The 17,475-nt window shown below is 44.5% G+C and overlaps 1 protein-coding gene across 1 annotated transcript in view; it reads right to left on the bottom strand.

The window, feature by feature from the left end:
• The window catches only part of LOC306794438 (cadherin-20-like), a 51,615-nt gene extending 47,098 nt beyond the window's left edge, over positions 1–4,517 (bottom strand). The window contains exon 1 of the mRNA XM_079292510.1: positions 4,457–4,517. The gene's annotated coding sequence lies outside the window, so the exon portion shown is untranslated. The remainder of the gene's footprint in view (positions 1–4,456) is intronic.
• Between the last annotated feature and the right edge of the window lie 12,958 nt (positions 4,518–17,475).

Below are 17,475 nucleotides of genomic sequence, written 5' to 3'. Positions count from 1 at the left end.
GGCTGAGGGAACATGGGGCTGAGGGAACATGGGGCTGAGGGAACATGGGGCTGAGGGAACATGGGGCTGAGGGAACATGGGGCTGAGGGAACATGGGGCTGAGGGAACATGGGGCTGAGGGAACATGGGGCTGAGGAAACATGGGGCTGAGGGAACATGGGGCTGAGGAAACATGGGGCTGAGGAAACATGGGGCTGAGGGAACATGGGGCTGAGGGAACATGGGGCTGAGGGAACATGGGGCTGAGGGAACATGGGGCTGAGGGAACATGGGGCTGAGGGAACATGGGGCTGAGGGAACATGGGGCTGAGGGAACATGGGGCTGAGGGAACATGGGGCTGAGGGAACATGGGGCTGAGGGAACATGGGGCTGAGGGAACATAGGGCTGAGGGAACTTCGAGGGAACATAGGGCTGAGGGAACATAAGGGTTAGGGGAAATAGGGCTGAGGGAACATAAAGCTGAGAGACGTAAGGTAGAGGGAACATAGTGTCCGAGGGAACATAGGGTCCGAGGGAACATAGTGTCCGAGGGAACATAGTGTCCGAGGGAACATAGGGTCCGAGGGAACATAGGGTCTTCTCATGAAACACAGCTGTAGCAAAGCCATTGTTTCTCCTTGGGCGATGGCGAGGTGTCTGTACACTGCACTAAAAATTATTACAGCAGACCAGATGGCTTCCAACCGTCTTTAACCTCCGTCGTTCCGGTTTATTGCCAATTTGTCATGTTGATCATAAAAAATGAGCAATATGAGTGCAAACAAATAATGACAATCAAGTAAATTAATTAACACAGGCAAAGCTGTCTTTTCATACATCAAAATCAACCAATTGGGTCAGAGGAAACGAATGAGCTGTACAGTGTGTTAGTTACCGTGCAACAGTAAAAGCCAGTTTAGTATGTGCTCAGCCGGCTCTCCTGTCCACAGGAAGGACTACTGGGAGAGACGGATCTGCTCCATTTAGAAATTGATTTTCTCATGTAGCCTTTACCGTTTGAAATTTCCTTCTAAAGACCTTGTCAGAGCAGGAGGGGGAGGTGGGGGGGAGAGGACCAGGGCGAATCAATTCAAATTAATTTCAGAGATGAGGTGTTTCTCACTTTGAGCAACTCTCATTTTGAAAGGATGCATTACCTAAGAGTTAGTTCTGGTAAAAAGGCGAGAAAGAAAACATGATTGCTTTCTTCAACCCACGAGGGGATGGAATAATTCACTGTCGGAGGTTTGAGTTGCAGGAGCAGCTTAATGAAACGAAAACCTGCATCTGCTGGTGCGTGATCAGGCTCCGGCATTAAGGAATTTGTTCCGACTAACACACAAACAATGGGCCGTGCACACGCGTGAGTCGCACACATTATTGTGCTTCAGACGCACTGAGGGGGAGGTGTTGCTTGTGTTTAGAAACTCTGAATGTCACGGGAATGAACTTATTACTTGCTGTAGGTGTTCTTTAAGGTGGAGGAGTTGTATTAGATGTATTGCTGTGGACAGTTTAAATTACTGTTGTATTTTTAGCAGCCTCTGTCCATTTGTCCACATTGTGCCTCTTCTGTAACGTGGAGTGCTAAACAGATGCATCTGGAATAAGTGCTGGCTGTAACTCTTTGTGAAGACACTGCAATCTTTTCAAAGTGCAGACGTGTTTTACTAAAACTGAGAACATTTCTAACCTGTCAGGGCTGGGTGATATATCCAAAATCTTCTGTCCAAATATAGGTCATTTCATATCTCCAGCTATACCTACAAAAATGATCGACTGACTCAATATTATGAATATAGAGCCAGACAGATCAGTCAGAGCCTCTGCTTCCAATTAACGAGAAAACAAGGCAGTAACGAGAGTTAAAGGGCCAGTGTGCAACATTTCAGGGGATTTATTAGCAGAAATGGAATAATAATCTTTTCATCAGTGTATAATCATCTGAAAAAAGAACTTTGTTTTCGTGAGCTTGGATGAGCCCCTTCATATCGACGTCGTAGGGGGCAGGTCCTCTACAGTAGCCCAGAACGGACAATCCAACTTGCTTGAGGAAAAAAACGTGACACCACCAGCTACTATCTGACTTCCGTCGCTTCAAAAGTAGTAGTTCTGATTCACCATACGTCTCCACTACGAAGCAGCTGCACCCTTTCCATCGTAGACAAACTGGTGAACTGAGTGATGAGTGAGATTCTGCAGCGTGAGCATGAACCTCCCAAAGTATGCGTTGTAATCGTATGCTTGTGTTGAAGTGGCGACAAGAGCCCCGAGGTCAGTCAATCCATCAGCAGCTCAACAGATGGGTTTCAGCTCCAACAAAAGGATTCGTGCTGCTCAAACAACATGAGACGGCTTCCTGTGCAGAAAACATAATCTAGTTTTGACATCCGTCCATTTACTGTCAACTACGTCTCCACGCCAAGAGTGTGTTTTCTGTCTTTGATCACCGCGATGACATCTCCGGTACCACTCCTCGGTGTCGCGTAGCAGAACCATCAAATGAGCCCCAACCAAAAAAAAAAATCAGCCAAAAGCTAATTAGAGGTAATATGACACCAGCGACGAGCTCGAGCGTAACATGGCAGGTGTACAAGCCCGAACACACTGCCGCTGCCGCCTGCCAGGCCTGGCTGATTGACAGGACGTTGTTTCCCAGACCACCACAATGCCGGCAGCGTCCTTGTTATTCTGCATGCTCTCAAAGGCGCCTTCTGGTGTCCCATAAAGCACCACCAGGCCCTGCAGTCATTCAATTAGGACTTTACTGGGCTATTGATTTCATCACGAGCAAAGTGTCTCACGTCCCAGAAACAATAAGGAGCCTTTTAACCTGAAGGGATAATGACTTGGAGAGGCATGAAAAGACCAGTACATCAAGTGAATACATGCGAAAACCATTTGAACCGAGCTTTGCACATTTCCGTCTTCCCCTTCTCTGAAACCACCTTTTGTTTTCAGTGTGAGCTCTTTGATAAAGTCATTCATTCAAAGAAAACTGTGAGAAGCCATTCAAATGTAACTTTGTGTGCTGCTCGGCAGGTAGCTGTAAGTTGGTTTTCAGAGCTTTTACACCGAACACAGCTGCCTGCTGCCGAAAAAGAAACGTAATGACCAAAACCGTAAAGCTGCAGCTCGTAAAACCCCAAAAAATTAAGCTGAAAGACAATGAAAAAAACTCAATAGAGCTGAGAGGAACTGCAGAGTGGGGTGATAACTCTCAGTGGGTTTGTCACTGCAAGCAACCCCTTTCACACACAAGTAGTCATGTGATTCACCTGTTGGTATTAAATATGTTATGATCACTTTAATGTGTTCACGTCCTGTAGTTTTAAGTAAGAAATGGAAGAAAATACTGAATACGCAGCTTTGTTTTTTTCTTCTCCATTTACAGCATTTCACATTTGACATTCAAACTGCAAAAAGTCGACCTGATTTCACACCCTTAACTGGCCTAAAATTCCCCAAATTCCCATGACGCCGGCAATGTCACCGAGCCTCCGCGTACTTAACCGCCCGTGACCCGTAGCTGCATAACGGCTGATGAACGCTGGAGCCAGTCTTACCAAAAGTAGCCCAATTGACAGATTATCCTCCCTGAAGAACCCGACCGTGTGTGTGTGTTGTTCCCTGCAGAGCTTTGCGAAACACAACTGTTGATGCAACACAAGTCGAGCTGATCGTCGGGCCAATTCAGACGACTGTATAATGAGGCAAAAGGGGGGAGAGAGAGAGAGAGTATCAGCCGGAGAGGGAGTTCGGGGAAGAACAAGAGGGAGAGAGAGTAAGAGTGGCCAGCAAAGAGTACATGTAGACGCTGAATGAATTCGGTCACAGCTCCGCACAATGAATTCTTTATCCGTGGGGGATGAGGCAGGGCACTTGGCAGAGCCCTGGCGTATCTCGGCAAGGGTGAAAAATAGAAATCCCACTGTCCCCCGTTGGCTCGCCCTCATGTCAGCTGCCTTGGTTACTGAGGTGGCTGCCAGCGAGCCCCCTCCGCCACTCCATCCCTCCTCCTCTTACTCCTCTTCTACTCTTTCTATCTGTCTTCATCAGCCCAACTCTCCTTCACACTTGTGTTTCTCTCCCCTCCCCGCTCATTCAAACTGTTTCTCCCACATATCTCTTTTTGTTTCACCTCTCCCTCTACTATTGTTCTCTTCATTCTCTGCTCACCTTCTTGTGTTCTGCCCCTTCTCTCTATTCTACTTTACCTTGTTGTCGCACCATTTTTACCACATGTGGCTCAGTCAAATAAAACAAGTGAAAATGCGGCGGCTCTCCAAAGTCAACATGTGATGTTCATGATTGCAACACAGACGGGAGACGGTCTGCGTACAAAGACTTACCTTGTAACAGGTCGCTCTGATCGTTGTGTGCAACAAAACAATATTTTATATTGATCCACATGTCAGTCACCAGTTGAGGCAATACAGTTTTTACCAGATGCATATTAAACAGATCAATCCTACCTTCAGAAGCTGATTTGTCTGTAACTTCTCTTCCCGTGCAGCCAGAGAGCCATCTACTGCAGTTTTCTCACTTCTTTTTTTTTTTTCAGTCTTGTCTCCTTCACGTGCCGGTTTCTATTTCTCAGTCCTTCCAGGAGAGGCTGATCACCGGGGTTTTGTAGAGAAGTCCAGCTGAACCTCCCGGGGAGAAAAAAAAAGATCAAGAGACTAAGAGCTGGCACCTCCTGATCATCGACTTCCAGCGCTCAGGGTGAGAGCAGTGTAAGACAAAGTCGTCTTCAGGTGAAAGAGATAGGACTTGCCCTCTCTCTCTCTCTCTCTCTCTCTCTCTCTCTCTCTCTCTCTGAGTCGCCCGTGCTCGCTCTACCTGCTCAAAGCGTTGTGGACTCGCAGCAGCTGCCTCTCCAGCTCTCCCTCTTGTGTCTGAGCGCTGTGCTGTTGCTCCATCCATTCCCCACATTTCTCTCAGCCTCTCCCCTCCCTCCCCCTCTCCCTCCCTCCCTCCCTGCCTCCATCCCCTCCACGGCTCATGGATGTTTAGACACGGCAATTGTAGCTGACAGGCACCGAATTAACCCGCAGAACTCAAAATACACTCTTTCGCTTCACTCACTTTACCCCAGTTTGTTCTTTTGTCCTCGCTTTTTCAACAAACCCCCTCACACTTTGAACCCCCTCACACTTTGAACCCCCTCACACTTTGAGTGCGACCCTCCTGAATTGTACAATCGGTTCTTTTTACGGGGAGTGATCGTCTATTAACTTTGTGGTCCCGGCTCGCCACTGTTTTATTTTAATCCACAGGCCGTCTGAAGCAGGGATGAAAGATTACGGTCCAACGTCCATGATGAATGTGCAATCAGGGACCCGTTAAGAGTGCCGCGCACATGAGCACGCATTATATGAAAATTGGCTCATAAAATAATCATGAGCAAAACAAGAAATGTGTATGATTAATAAGTAAATATTTACCACCCTCCTCCCTTGATTAATCAATGATTAATTGTCCTTAAACGAGTCTAACTGGAGCTGATTGAAGATATTGAGCCATTAGAAAAATCATCCAGCGACAGTCGCTGTAATTGTGATTTGATTACAGAGTGATTACTGTCAATTATATCTAGCCTTCTATAGAAACACAACCAGTCAACTTTATTGGCCAATTATGTTGACAAGGCAATTTAGCTGTCAATAGCTCTCAATATAGGAGCGTAGTGACATGTAGGCGTTGTCGTATGCTCTGCTGCTGTTCTTTGTGTGGTTCTCCACGTGCTTTAGGCCGAACCAGCCACCAGAGTGAAATGTCGGCATTGTACGTCTCTGCAAACCACGGCTACGCTGAACCAAATATATCACTTTATTGAGCGTAGTATATTGCAAGCATTACGTTGCAGTCAGTGCAGACTGCGTGGAGTAAGGAGCAGATGGTGGTGTTGTTGCACGCTCAATTACTTACACATTGTTGTGTTGTTCCTACAGCGTTTGGTGAGACCGGGCTGAAGTAGCACTAACCTGTCACAACTTTGCAAACATCACTTGTCAGTGGCGTTAGCTTAAGGCTAGTGGCAAAGGAAGCCAAAACAACCCTGACCTTACTGCATGTAGAGTTCTGCTGAGCTCGATAGAGACGATTCTGAATATTTTAAATGTGTTATGCACATCACACTCATTCTGTTTGTGCTTGAGGCTCATTCTAAATGCTAAATTGTGTTGGTATCGATCCTGTGGAAGTCATGCTGCGACTAACGCAGCTTGCCGTATGTTGATTTGACGTCACACACCTGGAAGGTGCACAGTGTGATCCATCAGCAATGGATCAAGGAGAGGTTTCAGACAAATCTGAGTAGCTTTAATCCAATCCAATCTTTAATTACCAATTACCATCAAATCTTGGTGGGAATTATCTCCACAGCTATACGATTTCCTGCTGTCCTCCTGAGGGCCAACACCAATATGTTAACAAGGAGGCCATCTGCATCGTGGAGAATTACTGCATACTGCAATGGCATAAACAAATCAATCCGCATCAATGTAGTGACATGAACACCAAATTCTAACTCATGGAGGAAAAAAGTGTTTCCAGGTGTTTCAGCTAAGTAACATCAAGTTGTGTATATTTTTAGCTTACGAGTAAGAACACCAATGCGAGGATAAAGAATAAAATGGAGTATTTGAGAGAACAACTTGGAGGCAGACGCTCGATTGGAAGAGTGCTACGGCTTCCATGATGGTCTTTGGTGGAAAGTAGTTTTCAGGTCTGGATTGCCCCCCCCCCCCCCACACACAGTGAGTGTGTGTGATTGATTTATTCGGTTTATCCCCAGGAGATGAGAAGGTTTGCATGTCTCGCTCCCTAAACCTATAAATCACATTGATCAGCCGGGATAATAAGGCCATGCCTGCACATCCCCGGAGAGTGAGATGAGAAAACAATTAGAAGAGCATGGTGACAGACACAGAGACAGAGATGGAACCAAAGTAAGACCGAGATAGATTGAAAGATATAGATGGGCAATAAAAAAACCAAGGCGAAAACGAGGATGATGCTTGTATGAACTGTCAAGGTGCAGAAATTGGATTTTCACTTTCTACTACCAACTACACATTGGGTGGCATGACAGAATTAACATGACTTGGCTAAACAAATAAAAAGAGACAAAATAGAAATAGAATGAAAGGAGAGAGAATAAAAGAGAGAGAGGGAGGAGAATAGTTTTCCTGGCAGGGGTGGCTAATGATGTCTTATGGTCCAACCATTTTATGATACTTTGTCTTTATTGGTATTTGTTTTAATTATTATTACCCTTATCACCATCATTTATTTACTTATATTACTGTACCACTTTAAATCATTGAGTACAATGCAGTGAGTTTAAGGAAGAAGCCTTACTAATACCTGTTAATGCTTGTTACCAAAACCAACATTGATTGATTCAAGCAAGGGTAAAAATCTGTGCCCAAAGCCTGATATCTCCTCTTCCTCTGTGCTATAGAGCTTCATTATAAACACATCAATGAATCACACCATTGCACTGGGAGACATGTTCACCTTCATTACCATGAAAACACATTTCATGGTAATGACGCAAAGCCACGCATACCTTACGTTGCACGGCAGCTGGATTCTTGCAATACAACAAGATTACACACAAATCTATCTTGTAAGGCTTCAAGTAATGTCCGGACCAATCAGCGTCCTGTAAAGAGCTAACGGGCGGCAACGTCCTTTTTCAGAAAAGTGAAGCCAATGCTAGTGTTTTAAAGCTGCATTCTCTCTAGTGTCCACCAGGGGGCGACTCCTCTGGTTGTATGGAAGTCTATGAGAAAATGACTCTACTTCTCTCTTGATTTATTACCTCAGTAAACATTGTAAACATGAGTTCATGTCTCAATCTCTAGTTTCAAGTCTTCTTCAATACAGCATGATGTTCATTTAGTACATTATGGTCCATTTAGAGTCACACAGACCATAAAGCAGGGGATGCTTTAGGGCGGGGCTACCTTGTGATTGACAGGTCGCTTCCACCGCCTTGTCTGGGAGCGCACCATGTTTTTGTCTTTCAACTTGAATCCTTTTCTCCACTCAAGGCTTTACTTCCTGGAAAATATATTTTTTCGCTCTTCTCCCGTCTGGCTTCAGCAAGCGTTTGATTGACAGATGGTTCATCCAATCACTTGCCAAGTATATTTTTAAAGTGCATGTCCTTTTACAAACCGTTTCCAATGACTGCCTCTCAGATGGTTCTGTGTAACAAACCATCTGGTACTAGAGCACCAAATGTGGATTAATCCGCCACTGAAAATAGTTCCCAACAAATGTACTTTTCCCTCCAGGTTGAGTAGCCTTTGATAAGAACTAGCGACTTTCTGTTTTAAGAAATGACGTTGCCAAAAGTTGAACTGTATGTGTGAGCCAGTTTTTAAAACAAGTCTCCAGTTATATAAACCGTCTCGTAAATGAATGGACAGACTCTATTCTAAATGGAAATCATAACAAGCGTAGGTGAGACACAGATGCAAAGATACCACAGTTAGCAACAGCTACCACAGCTTCAGTACCGACTCATAATGATGGTCAAGTTTACCATGACTCAATAACAAAGTGAAAATCTGGTTTTGAGGCTTATTGTCAGTGAACTCCATTGCAACGTTTTGTCTCTGGTGTTGCAGCATCCCCCAGACCTCAAGTTCAATGCATCATAATGATTGAAAGCTCAAGTCAAAACTTTTCAAGGCACTTCAGATTGTTAAATGACACTCTCCCAGTTCCTTACCATTTCCTTTTTGTTTCGTCCACTGCGCATGGCCACAGTGGTTTCCTGTCGGAGGATCTTGGGACATGCCAGACGTCCTCCGCATGCTGTGGTTGATGGCCAAATCCCTTGTGAGAATTGACAAGTGGGTAGAGTCTCTGCGTAGCATCAACGGGAGACAACGACGAAGTAAAAAAACAAAAAAGAGAAACGCTGAAGTCCATCCTCCCATTCTGGACCACTGGTCAATTTTATATGTGAGTGATTGGAAGTGAATAACAGTGACAGCTTCCTCATCGTCAGCTCTTCCTTCCTCCTCGTGACGGTTGCCTGTTTTGTGACTTGCTGGTGGTTTGGCAGTGGCTTCTGCACTGCAGTCATGCAAACTGCCATTGGCTTTGTGATGGACGTGCGCTTGCTGTTGGTCCTGTCTGTCGCATTCACGATTCAGTTCCTTGCTCCTGTAAGAAGCAGCAAAAAGAAAAGAAACCTGACTGGACCCGTCAAACCGAGCACTGCTCTGGCTCAGAGGACTTTTTTCCTTTCAGACTGGTGAACTCGGACTGATCCACACACAATAAAAAGTTTTAAAACGCGAGTGATCACATTATTATCACAGCAGTTGATTTATGTCACAGAATGGTTCATAATGAGAGCAATTGTAGAGCAAGAAGCGCAAGGTCCAGTGCTACTGTTGCTGATTATTGTACGCATTCTCAGATTTGTACAGTTTTACACAAATCTACAGGGAATTTGAAATTAGAGAGATGAAAAGTGGAGTCGCGGGCTATGCAGTCGTGAGATAAATCAAAGCGCTTGTGTGGCGCAAGACACAAATGAGCCACCAGGGTGCCATATATGGGAAGGTAGGTTTACTGTAACTGTAACAATTTACTGTACTGCTGTACAGTAAATTGTTGATATGGTTCAACCACCAAACAACAGCACAACTTATTTAAATGACGAGCCAAATGTTGCTGGAAAGGTCTTCCGAAACCCGTCAACAGCATGCAAGATTGATGTGTTGTTGTTGTTTTTCCCGGCATCTCGGACCTGCAGAGGAGAGAAGAAAAGGGGCCTCGGCCAATTCCTTTCACGACAGCTAGTTACCATTCTCTCAGTTCCCCATCTTCCAGCAGATTGTCTCGTCTTGGCTTGATGAATAATTTGGACGGAGTGCCGCTCACTCAGGACATTGAGAGAGAGCGAGAGAGAGAGAGAGAGATGCAGGTCCCAGAGGTGACGGTTGGGACGACTCTTGAGGCGGATCAGAGAATATCCGAGCTGAAGTTTAATCATGACCTGATTCTACACGTAGTCAGCTGAACTTCAGCGCTCTGTCTCGCAAACCTCGTACGCAATCGTCTGCCAGTCAACAAGCAAGTAAACTGCAACGCCTTTCTTTCTCTTTTTTTCTGCTTTTACCTCAGCCGAATTCTGTCAGTCTGCTCAAGGATCTCAGCGTGACTGAGCGGATGAGTGTTTGTGTGTATTTTTACGATGGACTTGTGGCAGAAGCTGCTGTCTCACCACGGGGACCGTCTCTCTCTCTCCTCCGCGGCGATGAGATGTGTGAAATTTCGAGACTCCACGAGGACAGATCCAAACATGCTGTGCACACGAGGACGCAAGTCCAATATCTGAAAGTTTTATTGGAGTAAGTGTTGCATGGCGGATGAGATATGCTGGGTGTAACAGATGTGGCAGATGGGGGGGGGGGGGGAGAAAGTCTTGAAGAGGTTTCCATTGTCTTGTTAGTCTAATTAACACACTCGGACTGCAAAACACAGGACTAGAAATCTGTTCCTTTCTTGTGCCTGTGGATTCCTTTGATACAATGCACCACTGGCCAACATGAGAGTGATGTGTGAGAGTTGCAGACATCTGGGCACTGAAGAGTTGGCGCCACAGGAAACAATCGCCGCTTGCTGTTATTGGGGAGGGGGTCATGCAAATGCAAATATGTCCCCTGCAGCTCACATTATGACAATTTCCTGCCTGAAGTGATCATCGCTCTCATATCAACCTTTGGACCCTTGATTACAAACGCGTGTTTCAATCATTGTTTAAGCTCTCCGTGTCTCATCAAACGCTGAAAGTCCCAAAAGAATGTGTAGCTCCAGTATAAAGCTATCCTAACTATCCGTGTGACTATTGGCCGGGCAGAGCAACTGACTGAAATACACAAAGTGTTGGATGGTTGGGTCAAACAAACACATGACTTTCACCCAGGAGACCACTGCTCCAAACCAAAGTTGACTTCTTTTATTTTACATTTACTACGTAACGGAACTAGGCTTCCTAACCAAGCGCTTTTGTTGCCTAAACCAGTGGTTGTTGTGTAGGAAGTTTAATTTGAAAAGGCACTATTCACGTAACGAGTGGAAACTGGCACACCGTCCCTGATGTCCAAGAAGATAAAAAAACACGATCAGGTTTTTAAAAAGACTAAATTTAGCTTCAGCTCATGACACGCATGAAAAAAGACGAAGGCTTAACACCCACGCTGCCCCCCCCCCCCCATTACTGCCCTAATGTTGAATGCAGAGGTCCTGTATATGCGTCTATTTGCAGACACGTTTGAGCACCTGTTGCACACAAATGACTGTACTTACCGCTCATCTGTCTCGGCACCATTATTACCGACACAAATGTTCCGTTCAGTTATCGCACGGAGCAAATCAAGTGATTGAGATTCAGATTCTGATTGCCAATCTATGTCCCCCCCCCCCCCCCCCCTCTGCCTCCCAGTGTTTTCCAAACCGACGAGAGCAGATGTTGACCTTTGGTTGCTTTGCACAGTGGTGGGGGGGGGGGGGGGAAATGAGGTGTCATTAGGCCACTCCAGCAGTTTTTGTATGAACCATTGAGTCACCATTCATTGTGAACCACATGTTCAAACTGACCACAGTGTCTGTAGAACAAAACTGCCAACTCTTAATAACCTTTCAAGCCTGCAAAGGTTGAGTGTGGAAAGCACTTAAGTGGCCCTTTCTTTTAGGATGGAGTGCCCGATATCGCTTGGTGTCAAACTTCTACTTACTGCAAGCAATGAAACACTAAAACGAGATGCAAGAGGGTTTCGGTTTATAGGCCACAGAAAATATAATAAATCGAAGGATTAGCGATGTGTTTGTATCCGGTGTGACTGCAGCCAGTTTCCTGAAAACAACAATATGTCAATACAGACTGTAATTACTCCCTGGGAGGAATTTGTGTGTATTTATTTCAGAGGCAGAACGGGGGAAAAAAAAGGTTTTTCCCCTCGAGTAATTGTTAGTAAACTCCCTCTCACTTCTCCTTCCCATTGTGGAAGATTGACGGGGAAAATAAACTGCCTGTTATCGCAATGCCCTGCAACATTTCCAAGTAAAGCCTGAATCTTTTGCAATTAAAACAAATGTCAACCAGGGAGGAAGAGAGTCAAAAAACAACCTGCTAATTGAAAAACATAAAAAGATTCCTCAATTATTTCTGGAGGGAAATGCACCGTACAGGTTGTGGAGGGAAATCATTTTAATAATTTGAATCATTAGGCAGGAGGAAAGGCATGCTGTGCTGCGTTCACTGTCAGAGTTCCAATGGAAATTCGTGCCACACTCTGAACATGAAACACCTCCAGCGTAACTGTTTTTCTCATCCATCCGCTCTGGTCCTCGATTGTGTTTTATATTACGGACAATATGCTGTAAATCAACAAAATATCACTGCAGCGTTTTCCTGCAAAGTTAAATGTGCAGCTTGCCATCAGAGGAGAACCTTCTGGCTGCTGCAATGCAATGTCCATCACTCAGTGTTTTTTGGTACAGAGCACCCCCCCCCCCCAGCCCGCCAGAAGAAAAAGCATCACTCCCAGCTGTTAAGAATGCAATCCATAAAAAGCAATCTTCTTACATCTTCCATTGCCTGTGCGAGTGAACAAGGCGGTCACCTGTGGATGAAAAGGAAATGACTGCATGCGCACAACTCATTGTGCGAACACACACTAACGTACAGCCGCTGATGGTGTGTACGTACGTTCACTGCGAAGTCCTGTGATGAGTTGCAGTCGCTGTGGAATTACATGGAGCTTATCAGAAACCCATAGATTTGATAAACATGCGACTCCCGCGGCTTAAGTTCAGCGCGTCTACAGCCAGTTGTTTCTGTTATTAGGCCGAGCAGAGTCAGGCGCGTGTGCCATGCCTGTGTACGGCCGGGTACACCTAATGTACAAATTCATCTTACGTTTTTCGAGATACCGTGTCACAGGTGACCTTTCACGGAAAAGGAATAATCGGGTTGTTTTTTACTTTTGGATTCGCCTGACATTTCCTCGTATCAGTCAGATAGCTTTTGACATAAAAGCCACGGGAACATCTGCAGGGACCTTTTTCACTGTTGTAGAGAGAGAGAAGAAAGAATAATAATGAGAGGAAACTGAGGCTTTTTAATGTGCAAATACACAGAGCTGTGACCTGTCTTTGGCAAACTTTTGCAATTCACTGCGTGGACGTCATAATAACAAGGTTTCTCTAAAACAAACAAAAGAAGAAACGGAGGCAGTTTGTGTTACCCAGTGGCATGTCTTACTTATTAAAACATACTTCAAGCCTCCCTAGAAAGCGGTAAAATAACAAACATGTATTTGTTTTCCCTGTGTACAGAGCAGGTTACAACATAAAAAATAATTTTCCCACTGAAGGAAATATGCATCAACCTCCAGTACTGCCGAGTCGAGGCGATGCAGAAGTGTCTGCGTCTCCTGACCTGCAGGGGGCGACTCCTCCAGTGGCAAAAAGAAGTCTGGTTGTATAGAAGTCTATGAGAAAATGTCTTCTTCAATACAGCATGATGTTCATTTAGTACATTATGGTCCATTTAGAGTCACACAGACCATGAAGCAGGGGATGCTTTAGGGCGGGCTTAATGTGATTGACAGGTCGTTATACGGTGTCTCTACCTCACGCCAACGCATTCCAAATATGGTAAACTCCGTTCATTGGTTGCGAAAAAACATTGCGACGACCGTAATTCAAGATGGCGGCGGCGAAATAGCCAAACTCGAGTCTTTAAAACGTCAACAAACCAATGGCTGATGTCACGATGACTCCACTTCTTATGTACAGTCTGTGGAAGGAAACGAGGCAAGAAATACCATTTTGCAAAAATCTATCATGACAAACCAATGTGTGATGTAGTTCTGGCTTTAATTAAACCGATAAACCAGTGAGAGCTTGTGCGGGATTAAGTCTAACGTTTTTGTAATGACTGTTGTCCTTGACGAAACTGGCCAAAATGTCATCAGCCGAAAGGTGTAGAGAACCTCACAAAGATGGCAGTACGTGAGTGCACTCACACTGACGTGGTGGAAGTTACCCTGTGGTTCCCTTTGAAGTCAGGAAAGCATCATGAAACCTAAGGTCCAGAAGAAAAACAACCTTTGACTTGAGTTCAGGGAAATACATTTCAAAGAGACTTCTTGAACGGAAACTTTGGTCTGAAAAACTGTTCTTCAGGGATTCAAAAAGATTTACAGAGCTGATGAAACAACAATCTGTTCAACATAACAAACATGCTTTACATTAAGTTTGTAAAGATATTTTGCTTTTAGTACTCATAGTACTCATAGTACTCTGTATAACACTGAGCAGTGAGGTGCTTCTCTGTTCCCTGCAGAACTCTCATACTTGTGCTGTTCCTCAGCTGAGATTGAGTCCTTCATATCTTTATAGGGAGCGGGTCCTCTTCAAGGAGTCCGCCATGTTCCACCTCCACGTCTCCACAGTGGCCCAGAACACTCAAACTAAACAGTGGCTCTAAAAGGGAGCCCGTTCCGGTTTTTCCGTTACCTGACGGTCACTAGTTCTCCGACAGGCTTGGAGAGGGAGGAGTGAGCAGAGCGGTGTTCAGTTGGGTGCATTCTGCATGCTACTAAATCCTGCACACTGCTCCCTTTAAATATATTTACGAGGGAATAATCCTCAAACTAACGGAAGAAAATATCACGTGCATATAAAATGATAACATGAACGGCTTCTTAGCAGATCTCAGGAGTGGACGTTACCCGTTTTGAAGCAGTTATAGTGTCGAACAAAGTAATTCAGAGGAGATACATCATTCGCCTCAGGGGCTGAAGTGCTGCAACGTGACCATCCTGCCGATGACGGCTTTCCTCGGATGAAGCTAGATTTCTGGTTGGTGGGACACACGCACGTCTTCCGCCGTGCGGGAGGAGGTTAATGTGACATGACGAGGACGGGAAGGGGGAGGTTCCGGGGGTATGCATGGTCTTTTGGCGATGATTGGCTTTGTCATCTTTCCGGGCTACCTGGTACTGAACATCCAGGAAGGAGCCCGGGTAACGCTGATTGGCTCAGACTTTTCTGCCTGCTACCTTTCGCCCTCTCCAGGCATCATGAGAATACACACCGTGAGTGCCTTTGTGAGGAGGCGAGATGAGAAATCGGAGCCGATGATGTTGATTGTAGAATAAGTGGAAGAAAGTGCCGTGGAACGCTGTGGTAAGTGGAAAAGAAGAAGGTGCTTTACATCCACGAGGATGTGAAAATGCACATGGGGTACAAGCTTGCCACGCACTTGTAATATGTAAGCTGGGCATTTTCATGTGTGCATGAGTACTTTCGGTCTAAATGAGCAATAAAAGATGGAAAATATTAAATATATAAATTTTCTCCCTAAATTGCCTTCTCTAAGTGCCCTCAAATGCAGTCCCTCTATTGCCCACCAGGTGCTAGCTGAATAATATCCCCGATTGTGTTAAGGTAATTGGAAAAACTGCTCTTTTCTCCGGGGGTATCCAAGAGATATTTGTTTTCCATCAGTAGTGGAAAGGGTATCAATCTTCTTCAAATGTGTGTCTTGATGCCAGTCCTGAAAGTTATTGTTCTATTGAAGGGATATTAAAGCAGCTTTCATATATTGTTTGAGTACACGGGGGCAGCAGTAGAAACAGCTATTATACATTATTACTTCCTTTTTCCGTGGAGAATGTGTTCACACGTCCAGCAGTCAAAAGACCAACATTCGTGTTGAGATGTGCTGCTGGTCACCTGATGAATGAAAGTCTGAGAATACCTTGCATCTTCCGGTTTGGTCTCCACCAAGTTCTAGAAACAGTATTTTGCTGTAGATGTTCATGTTATCTGTTTGGTGCTGGGCACATATTGTAGAGTGGGTTTATCTGAGCTCTTTTATTTTCTTACATAAAACAGCTTCCTGCTGAACCAAAACACTAACGTTTCTGGACGTAAATGAACAAAACAACAAGCTGGAAGATGTTAAAAGGGGGATGGCGGAGTCGGATGATAGTACTCCATTACTAGTACGTTTGACACCTTTTACATTAGACATAGTCATTTAACACATTGTTGAAACTTTAAGAGAGATGCTGCTGATTGGACGTTTTGGTTATTTTAGAGGCTGTAGGGAAGGAACCGTACGTACAGCCAAAGCTTGTAAATACCATTCACATCAACATCAAGTCATCATTTCAACATCAAGTCATCATTACAACTTCAAAAAGATGTCGGAGATCTCTAAAACTTCAGACTTGGGGTTTAATATTATACTATGAATATTACGTGCCTGAAAAATTAGAGAAACGTCTCAGATTTCCCAAATTTTATGGATATACTGTTGTGCAATGTTGCCAATGCACAGTACGTTTAATCCTCATATAAACAGCACTGCTATCAAACAACTGTCTCAAGTTGTTGTGAAGATTGGAATGTGTCCCGTCACTACTATTATTAGGATTGTAGCAGCAGACTAAGAGTGTGTTTTGGCTTTAAAATTGGGTTTTGGACCAGATTCAGGAAGAACATTTGTCTTAGGAGAGGCCCAAAATGCTGCTCCCTTCAGTCTACTGAAGTGGATATCTCCTCTGCAGTCTATATTTAAAAGCATTAGGCTGAAATAATAAGTGCTCAACTGTAATTCAGTTCAGTTTGGGAATCCCTGGGCTCCCTGCGGAAAACGCCCGCTGCTTAAGAGTAGGCTGGTAAATTACAAATCACAACTAATGGGAACGAGGGGAAATAATGCCAACAGAGAGCAGCTAGCAGAGGCTGTACAACACTCTGTCAATGTGTGTCATTATAATTCATGGAGAGCGAGAGGACATTGTCAAACTCATGTGAAATAACTTACAGTACCTCCTGGAGCTCACAAACCAGCACAGATGTTGTCCCTTTCTCTTTTTTTTGTAAAGACTGAGTTATTATTTTAGTTTGATTGAAAATAAATGATGAGAGGAGAGGAAACAACCTAATTGGAGTTCCTTTCTCTTGATGCTTTCAACGTAAGCTCAGGCGTCAGCGACCTTGAAGCGGTGCCTGATGCTCCTCGAGACTGGACGGAAGGAAAACTGGATTACAGTGAAATTTAACAGACATAATCGATTTATCGCGCGAAAACGTTGATGTCCTTGAAAAAAAAGCACAAAATGACTGACTGCATTTACGTGCGCACAAATATTCCACTTTAATTCAGAATATGACAGAATCCTGAATTTATTAACGGCCATTTAAACGGCATATTACAGTTGGATATTCTGGTTTTAAGGGCACGCTTTGGACATATATGAACTTTTCAGAGAAGTATTTTTGGTGCGTCTGACTGCTGCTCATGCAGACGGACATGCATATGCAATGATATCAAGGGACTCAAACGCCTTTCATTTCCTTTTTCATCCGCTTTGAGTTGTTGAAACGTGCGTGCGTGTGATTCAGTGAAAAGCTTCCTGATTAATTAACTGATTAATTC

The sequence above is a fragment of the Melanostigma gelatinosum genome, assembly GCF_949748355.1.
Source record: "Melanostigma gelatinosum genome assembly, chromosome: 20".
NCBI classification, from domain to species: domain Eukaryota; kingdom Metazoa; phylum Chordata; class Actinopteri; order Perciformes; family Zoarcidae; genus Melanostigma; species Melanostigma gelatinosum.
Note: the sequence above shows the minus strand (reverse complement) of the source record. Positions and strands in the feature narration are given on the sequence as shown.